A 10821-nucleotide genomic window follows, 5' to 3' on the forward strand; every position below is an offset into this window, starting at 1 on the left:
TTGTAGCTTGTCATTCGTTATGGTTACAGGGTCTCTAAATGTTTGGGAAATCTGTAAAGGTTTTGTGCGCTTGTAAACCAACAATTTATTCAAAGTAGTAACTGTTGAAGGATTAATTCCCTACATTGCACCTCACCTGAGGCAGATCCTGTTACTAAAAATATTCTGTGGGCAGGGCTGAGCAAAATACAGACATCCAAGTATTTCAAATACAAATACAAAATACTTCAAATAATTGTATTTGAAATACAAATACAAAATACTTTTAAAACATTAACTAAAATACATTTGTATTTCAAATACTCAAAATACATTTGTATTTCAAATACTCGATACAATATATAGGCCTAAAGAAATAAGAATATTACTGAAAATCTAAAATATTATATTAATATTATTTTTACCTCGAAGTTTTATATAAACACTGTAACTGAAGATTCTTCCTTTTCCCAATCAGCAATGAAATTATGCTACATATTAATAACTACTGCTCCCTTTCAAAACAACCAGTTCCTCAAATGTTCATAAGATAAGGATCCCCTTGCTTGTGAATGAATAAATCCTGCAAAACAAAACAGTCTTTCTACAGGCGTAGAGAAACACAAACTTGTATTACGGTATATTTATAAAAGCTTGTTTCACTGTTGGGTAATTCTCTAGAGTGCATAGAGTTGTCCCTTTGCCATTGAAGAATTGTATGAGCTCATACAAGTTCTTTTCTTTTTGCTTTTTACAGTCTGTTTTATTTGAGTTGAAAACATAAAAATTGTTTTCATCGTCTTCATCGTCTGAACTGACCAAAGATGTAGCAGACAACTGCTCAGCAGATTTCACACACATATTCTGTGTCTTCTTATCATTTGGTGAGGCAGTGTCAGGTAGCCATCTCATCTTCAATGATGGGTGAAGCAAGCTGCCAAAATAGCTAAATTTGCTTCTGGGATCAGATCAAACATGACTTTAAATCTTGATGAAAGTGAACTTATTAGGACTGGAGTTACATGGAATAGATGGCGTAGATTACCAGGTAACAGAATATGTAATCTGTTTTTAAGGGAAATTAATGTGGACAAAAGTTGGCCATAATAGCACGTCTTCTCATTTTGCAGTAAATTAAGGGCTACGGCAATGGGTTTCAGGACTGCACAATATTCTTCAAGGTACTGAAACTCAACATCTTTGAAGGTTGGCAATCCCAGTTTTTCATATATACCTACTGTTTATATCATGTTTGAATTGCAATATTTGAGAGATTGAGTCATAAAGAGAATTCAATCGAGTTGGGCAAGGAAACGTTGATGAATATTTCAAGACATCTGATATAATTTCTGAGTATTTGAGTCTCCTAGACGCATTCCATAATGCTGAACATTTAGCAAGTGTTGGGTGATGGATCCTTGATACTGTTGGAGATTTCTTCATGGCATTAAGGAAATCAGTTGTGGCAAGAAAACTAAGTGTATGGCTAACACATCTGAAATGGGTAGGCAAATAAGACAAAAGTTCATTCTTCAAATCCAAATCCAAAACTTGAAGAACAAAAAGAAGAAAAAATATTTTGAGTATTTGAAATACAAAATACATCAATTTTATGTATTTAAATACAAAATACTTTCGAAAATCCTTAAAAATTACAAAGTACGAAATACAAATGTATTTCAAATACTGCCCAGCCCTGTCTGTGGTTATGTGACTACATCTTTCACGTCTCACAAGACAAGTTACTATTCAAATTTTTCATTTACTCTCTTGTGTGTGTATATATATTTATAGATTTAAAAAGAAATAGATTAAATGCTGATAGCTTCACAAGCTGTGTGATTGCAAGACAGGACTGTCGTTAAATAGACTGGGTGTCAATGCAAAACAGGACTGTCATTAAATAGACTGGGTGTCAATGATGTTGACAGATTACTCTATTGCCTATATCATTGCTGTCATTTTATACGTGTTTGAGACTTGGTTATCTTATTAATAAAAAAAAAATGCGACTGAAAATATAAGGGATCATATATGTTTATTTAAAAATCAGGGACATTTCTTAAAGAATAAAATGTATAAAGTGCCAGCTGATTCCGTTCGGATGTCATTAAATTCACATTTCTTTACACTCGCTCAAGTATGAAGCAAGATAGACTGTCGTTACTAACATACTACAGTAGTTTGTGTTTTTTCGTCTTGTATAATAGCTTCTTCGTTAACTGTAGGCTAGCTATTGATATGTCACACTGCCAATCTGTTTACCACAATCCCATTGTTTGTTGATGTGAATCCTGATACCTACAAGTTGACCTCCACAAAAATAGCAAAAGTAGAAAACTGTTGTTCTAGGAGGTACAGTATAGCCAGAATAGAAACCTTTTGTATGTAAATAAACGTTGAGGTACTGAAAAACACGATAGATTATTGATTATCTGATAACTATAGAGTGAGTGTTTGAAAATAAAATAAATTGGTGGATATCAAAGGTTTGTCAATAGGATGCTTCACTTAACTATCTAGTTGGGATGCTATTTCCCTCTTTTTGATGGTTTTAGTCTGCGTTACTAGCCATATGATTGACGATTTGCTGTTTCAACGATGTTTAATCCATAACCAACTGTGTGCCGTGTGTGAAAGTGCTACATTTATGTTTTCATTACATCTTATATTTCATTCATATAGAACCAAAACTATTATTTATTTTGTGTACCTAATTGCTACAAAATTCTAAGTAGAAATTACAAGAAAACTATTTTTTTTTTATTAATTAACATTCCATGGTATTCATACATGCTTACAGCTAGAATATGGAACAAGTCAATAAACTTAATACTATTATAAAATCTTAATTTATAGTCACAGTCTAGATGAAATATATACAGACGAGATTTACAATATTGTCTACTAGTACAACACATAGTTTTAGTATCAATTTCATGAAGTGTTATTGAATGTCATGAAATCACCTACAGAATAGAAGGCGTGAGAAATTAGGTACTTCTTTAATTTGGCCCTAAATAATTTTATATTTTGAGTTTCATTTTTTATATCGTTAGGGAGGCTATTAAAAATTTTTACTGCCATATAACGCACTCCTTTTTGATAGCACGATAGACTTGCCGATGGAGTATGAAAGTAATTTTTTTGACGTGTATTTATGCTATGAACTGTTGAATTAGTTACAAAGTTTTCACGATTACATACGAGGAAGATTATTAATGAAAAGATATACTGACAAGCCATGGGCATTATTTGTAGGTTTTTGAAAATAGTCCTATACGATTCCCTAGATTTGGCACCTACTATTATTCTAATTACTCTTTTTTGTAATAGAAATATATTGTTACTATCTGTGGAATTTCCCCAGAATATTATTCCAAAACTCATTACCGAGTGGAAGTATGCAAAGTATATTGTTTTTAAGGTATTGATATTTACTATCTTTTGCATAGATCTAATAGCAAAATAAGCTGAATTTAGTTTGGGGGTAATACAATACAATACAATACAATACAAGAAAACTATTCAGTAATGCTCTGTAAAATGTTAGATAACAAAATATGCTCTGATAGTGGAAATTGGCATCTGGAAGAAGCTGATAACCTGATTTATAATCAGTGGTAACATGAACAGTAATTGGAAAAGAGTTGAAGTTTAAATTCTTGCATTTTTATGATGATCATTTTTTTATTAAAATGTATTTCAGTCTTATAAGTATCCTAAATATGCTTAGCTGTACAAATACGATTCACGAAGTCAAATTAAGCAGAGAATTTGGTCTTGTATTCAATATAAGTCGTAGGTTCGTGGTTATTTGTGGAATGTTTGTAAAGATTACTTTAGCTGGCAGCTGGTGAAATCAACTTCGTGTAATATAGAGCCACTTACTTGAGTAAATTTCGCTAGAATATAGTGAAAATAATTAAATAAAAGCGAGAAATATGAAATAATGATACAGACTTGTTTGTCTTTGTGGTATCATTGCCTATACTTTTCGTTAATTTTTTTTAGTCATTGTGCTTAAGATAGGCTAGTATAAATGCAGTTATGAAACGGTCAGTATTATAGTGAATGAAGGCAATCCTAATTATTCTTGGAAGTTTAAATTAAGCCTTACATATTTTTCTCACTTGGCAGGCCTACTTTTTTTTTAAATTCAGAGATTGATATTGCGCAGGGCAAAATTGTAAAAGTATCATAATTTGTCTGAAATCTAAGATTTGGTGACCAAAACTAGTATTACTTCTTTGGAAATATAATATTTCGTATGTCTGAGACATGAAATAGTATGCGTAATGGTGTATACTGGTACTGAATTATGTTAAAATGTCGAAGTATAATAGAAACAGCTCACACAATGAATATTGAAACGTTGAGATATTTGCCGTCAATTAAGAAGTACGATTGATTTGCAAAGCTGAGAATATTTTTGTTACTTTTCACTTCTTTCGTTTTGAAATGTTACAATACTATAATCCATAATGGCGTGTGTGTGTGTTTGTTTGTTTGTTTGGGGGGGGGGGGGGAATGAATTTGCCATAGTACTCATCCTTGGTATGTGAGGGACTTCTTTAGAAGAAAGGTGAGCTGGAAATTTTGAATACCAGTGCATTCTTTTATTTAAGGGGAGAGGATAGTAATTTTTAAAACTTTTTTCTTATTTGGTGTAAAATATTAATTTTTTGTATGTAGAGAGCTCATGGCTATAGCAACTCAACAAAATATAAATATTTTGAATAAATTATGTGGGAGGCAGATTTGAAAAAAAAAAATGTACCCAATGCAGGATTTTACTAAACTCGATATATCTAAGCCATTTTTAAAGATAAATTCAAACACTATGTTACAATTTATTTGTAAAAGCACGCTTTACAAACTGTCTGTAACAGAAATTTGATATTAGTTCCTACATTTGTAAAATAAACAATTAAAATTTAATAACATTTTTTTTTTATTTTCTTTCTTGCAAACAGAGAGACTTATTTTTAAAATGAAATCAATTAGGGAAATTCCGTTACAGAGAAAAGTTTCCTAGTAGTCTAGAGAATGTGTATTCTAAATTTCATTCATATATCTTTAATAGTTCAAAAATTATATCGATTTTTGTCTGGCTATGTAGCGAAAAAAGTAAAGTTCCAGAAACAGCAATCAAAAGGGGGTGTGATTTAATAATCCAGAGCGCAGGAACTTGAAAAATGGCGTCTCAACATCCAATAAGGGCACAAATACCCACACAATGTTATACAATGTATTCCACACACATCACAGAGTATTTTAAAGAAAAATTTGGTTTAAAAAAAAAAATGAAGTTCCGGAAACAACAAACAAAAGGGCGGTGTGATTTAAAAATCCAGAGCGCAGGAAGTTTAAAAATGGCGTCTCAACAACTGATAAGGGCACAAATACCCACAAAATATTATACAATGTATTCTACACATATCACAGAGTATTTTAAGGAAAAAAATTGTTTTTTGAAAATTTACTCATTTTTCACCAAAAAATACCATCCTCTTCCCTTAAGGGTATACGTACGTAAATATTTAAAAAAATATATATTCTATGTTGAATCTTTCGTACACTACTTTTAACACTTGAATATAAATAATTGATTAAATGGCGATCTTACTCGTGTTAATTATGTAAGTATGTGCGGCTTATAGCTGTTTCGGTGCTACTTGACACCATCCTCAGAGCCTTCTGTGTCTCGGCACCGTCTCAACTTCGCTGCCTGTTGTGTGGGTGCGTTCGTGTGATGAAGAGTTATGTCAAATAGTGTGTGTGTTCTGAAATTGATCTGTTTGTTGAGAATTTGATTAGGGTGTGTTTTGGTGTGTCTGTATATTTCATATTGTTCTAGTGTGTTGAGTTTTTGGTTTTTGGGTTGTATGTGTAGGATTTCAATGTCTGTATTTATGTTATTGTATGTATGGTTAGCATTGGTTATGTGTTCGGCATATGTAGATGTATTATGTCCTCTGGTTACATCTCACCACACAAACAACACAAACAAATAAATACGACCACACAGGCGTATACAAACTCACATGCAATAGTTGCGACAGTTTCTACATTGGACAGACAGGCAGATCATTCCAAACTCGATACAAAGAACACATTAAAGCAATAACCAGAGGACACAACACATCTACATATGCCGAACACATAACTAATGCTAACCACACATACAATAACATAAATACAGACATGGAACTCCTACACAACCCAAAAACTCAACACACTAGAACAATATGAAATATACAGACACACTAAAACACACCCTAATCAAATTCTCAACACACAGATCAATTTCAGAACACACACATTATCTGACACAACTCTTCATCACACGAACGCACCCACACAACAGACAGCGAAGTTTGAGATGGCGCCGAGATCTAGTAGGCTCTGAGGATGGTGTGAAGTAGCACCGAAACAGCTGTAAGCCGCACATGCTTATATAATTAACACGAGTAAGATCGCCATTTAATCAATTATTTAAAAAAAATATATTGTTTTTGTATTACAAAATTACGCAATTTTTTCTGAATTCAGTTGTATATAGTTTATTTATTTATTTGTGCTATTTAAATGGACATGTTCTAACACAATATTGGTCAGCTAAGACATTCATTTTTAACTTTTTCCACACATTATTTCATAACTCCACAAGCATTCGTGATAGAATGCTGAAATTTTGCACACTGATTTCACATCCATTTGTGCAACAAGTAGACTATAATAATACCCATATCTTTGAAAAAAAAAATAGGTCACAAAATACGATATAAATTTTAATATGTTTTATATATAGAACACATAAAAAATTAATTATATTAAAATTAACAACTCTAAAAGTCTGAGAGTAATCCACGTTTTAGAAATAAATGTTTATTACATGCAGTGAAAAAATTAAAGATGTCTGTGAAACCCTAACAATGTTATGGTTACCAAATGATATATAGTGAAACCTGTTCAAGACGGAAGTGACATGGTCCTAATTTTTTTTTTCCGTTGTGAACAGGTTACCGTGTTATTCAAGTGTGAAGTTAAAATGGAATATTTTATCATTTGTATAAACGAAAAACAAAATGGCATGCCGCAAATTGTAGGAAGTAGAAAATATTCCGTTTAACACTACTGACATTAAATCAGCTTCCTGTCGCTTATTTAATTGGTGAATGATCTTGATGAAAATCTCATTTCCTGTATAAATTGTATAAACACTATAACGTTTATTAAATACACTAAATTTAATATCTATCACTATACTATAATATTGTACTGTAGAACACCGCACATTTAATTGGACTAAGAGCCATCATTGACTCACTCATGATACGGTCTTTATTTTTCAAAGTGTTACACCTGAGTTTTACAGTCCTAAATTTCAACATTATTTCCTGTATGCTTCGTTTCTCATTTTTCTCGATAACTTTTACTTCATCACTTTAATGATAGTGCAACATTTTACGCAACTTTTTTTTTATCACGAAATCACTAAGTTACACTTGCCTTCTACTGTTGCAAAATATAGTTTATATTAAAGTAGTGTGTCCAAAATATTATTTCCATTTTGAACAGCAGCAGACAGTTTTCGTTTCCGTGTTGGACAGTTATTGTTTCATTGAGAAAAAAATATACACAATGCATACGAATTTCGCCGGGACTAATAAATTGTTCCGAAATAGACAGGATTCCATATTATTCGGGTTCCGATTTGAACAGGTTTCACTGTAATTGCATTTTTTTTTCACACTCTGATAAAACTGGCTTTTAAAAATTATTATTAATACCGTAACTTTTTTTATACTTTTATCAGCTATTTAAGTTCTAATAAGCCTTGTTACAGTACATTGTAATTTTTGTCCACTTATGAGTTAATTTTCTTTAGATCCTGCATTTTCTAATATTATTCACGTACATACACCCTTAGGCTGTTCAATCCTATGATTTACTGTAGTAGTTCCACATACCACATACAGTTTTTATGTAATCTACTGCTAAAAAATAGATTTTTATAAATATGACGCCAACTGTTTTCTACGATAATCTTTCTTATGCAGCATACTAAGCATGAAACCTATCAGAAAGAGGGAAAATATACCACCCTATGTCTTCTTCAAATAGAAAAATGTTTGTGACAATATGAGTCACTATTACATTTCCATTTAGTAGATAATGAATATTGGTTATCATTTAATTAATCTTTTGATACAAAGCACGCAGACTGTGTCATTTGTACCTGCTTAATTATACTAAAGAAGTCTTAACACAAAACAGAAATATGGCGTCCGACTATAGAGTATTTACTGTTTAATGGATGCACAATTCGAACGTAGAAACACTGTGTAAGTGCTTGCATAAAATTTATTGTTCCTGTAGATAAACGTTTACTGTTGTTTAATTAGTGTTTCCTGAACGTTAATCTTGATTCTGATTTCACAAAAACTCATTAACATAATATAGTACTAATTCCTGTTCTTCTGTAAGTATAATTCATAATTCAGTACTCTCACAGATCGAAATACATAGTATTCACATTCTTTGTCATAAAATTTCAATTCGGAGTTTTATTTTACTCAGATACAACATAGCCTATTTAAATAAATTTTAGTAGGCCTACCGATACTGATGTCATATTTTGTAATATTGTTTCTTGATTTAGAAGATATTTATTCTATTAACTCCAAAAGCAAGCTGTGTTCGCTGCACTTCGGAAAATAGACTTATTTATATACGCCCTAAATTTTGTCGATATGTGAGATTTTCCTTTCACTTGAAGTGTCTAGTAATTAAGAATAAGCAAGAATATCGTTCACACATGGATGTAAAATAAAACATTGAATTTGACAATTGACAGTTTCAAATCTTTTATGATTAACAGCGACTACATCACAATTTGCCCAAATCTGCTTTCATGAAATGCAAATATGAGTAACAAAACAGTAAACGGAAAAGGATTTTATGTGACAGTATTTCCTCTTTTTGTTAAGCAAGTCATTCGCTTTAATATGTCGAGAAATTAATTACTACAAGGAATGTATAAGACGACGTAAAAAGAAGTGATTTTATGTAAACACTGTTATGAAGTTCGCATAAAAAACATCAAAGATATAAGAATAAGTTATGTAGAAAGAAAGTAAGTACCGTACTGTATCATAAAATGTACGTCATAATATGATTCAGGTAAGATGTAAATAGCGTTCTTTTATTTGAAACATATGAAATAAGTACCAAACTTATGGAAAGACTGTGCTACAGAGCTGTTAAAACGAAGCTGCACGGAAAAAGTGCGGGCGTCTGGCAGTCCACTGCTACCGCGGTGACGGGCAAGTTCGCATCCGCGTCTCCCGTACTTGTGCATACGAAGGAGTCTGACGTGTGAGCATTGTCCGCTGCGCCGCTTACGTTACCTACGTAGTTGTTTGTTAATCTCAGTTGGAGAATATCGTTCGCGCCTTTTACACGTATACATAGTCATTCTTAAAGGTGTGTAAACGTTAATGTATACAGTTGAGTGATTATTGTGTGTTGAGCTATAATGCCAAACAACAAACATTCATTACGTGAGCGTGTTTATGTGCAATGCGTATATAAGAAGCAAAAAAATCCTGTGCGAAGACACTACGCAAATTTAAAAGAAAGTTTCCAAACAGACCAGTGCCTATTGTGAATACCGGTACGCTTTGAAACCTCGCTAAGCAATTCAAAGAAACAGGCTCAGTACAAAATCGAAAACCAAACGCAAAACGTTTTGTTCTTACAGAGGAAAAGTTATATGAAATTTGTGAAAGGTTAGAATATACCCCGCAGAAATCCCTAAAACGTTTAGCACAGTATCTGTGTCCTCTGCCAGAAAGGCAACAACATTATTGAAAATTGAAGCACTAAAAAAGTAGGGTTATAGGAAAAATCCCCATTCTCTAGAGCATGGGCGTCCAAAAGGATCGTCTGCGCCGAATCACTTGCAAGACGCTACTTGCGTAAGCTCATGACCTTGGGTGGGAGGGTTGAAGATGTAGGTAGCGACAGGTGAGTTAACTAGAACAGTGGTGGTTTATTGTACTCTAGACATCATCGGGGAAGTTTGTGTACTTTAACTTGATTCAAAATCACAATTTGTTAATTAATACAAATAAAAACATAAACAAACTCTAGGCGTTGGAATAGTGTGATAACTACCTGTAGTATAAACCATTAAATAGATTCAAAACACTTTGGAAATAAACTATTATGAACTACAAGGCCCATGTAAATGGAAATTAAATACATAATCATCATTAGTCTGATGTAAAAAACCAATATTTACGTCTAAGTATAATAATGAATGAAATGCATTCTACTGAAATTAGCCTTCTTCAGTTTCACATATTTGTTTCAGTAATATTGCATTGAAATCCGGAGTTACATCACACATTGGTCCGTCATGCGGGTCCTACATTTTGACTTTACGCTGTTTCGAATTTTGTTTATAATATTACGTATCAACACATCCATGATGTGCTGAAAATTCAAAGTTTTCTCATAAAGGGCTTCTTGATGAAAATGCAATGTACTGTGTAGAAATTTGATATCTTTAGTTAAGAAATCCTGTACTTTTAGTCTGCCAATTAAACCCTTTTTCTCGGAAATAACGGAACGGCCTCCATCAGTTGCTATGGACACTAGCTTTGACTACTGTAAATAATTATGTTCATTTACGCACGAGCAAAGGTCATTGAATATTTCTTCTCCAGTGATGTTAATTTTTAAAGGAATCCGGTCTAATAAATATTCTTCAACACCTCGTATAAATACAGATACTGAGCCGTACCTATCAAATCATTGCTTTCATCACAA

This window comes from Periplaneta americana, chromosome 8 (assembly GCF_040183065.1).
Source record: "Periplaneta americana isolate PAMFEO1 chromosome 8, P.americana_PAMFEO1_priV1, whole genome shotgun sequence".
Classification (NCBI taxonomy): domain Eukaryota; kingdom Metazoa; phylum Arthropoda; class Insecta; order Blattodea; family Blattidae; genus Periplaneta; species Periplaneta americana.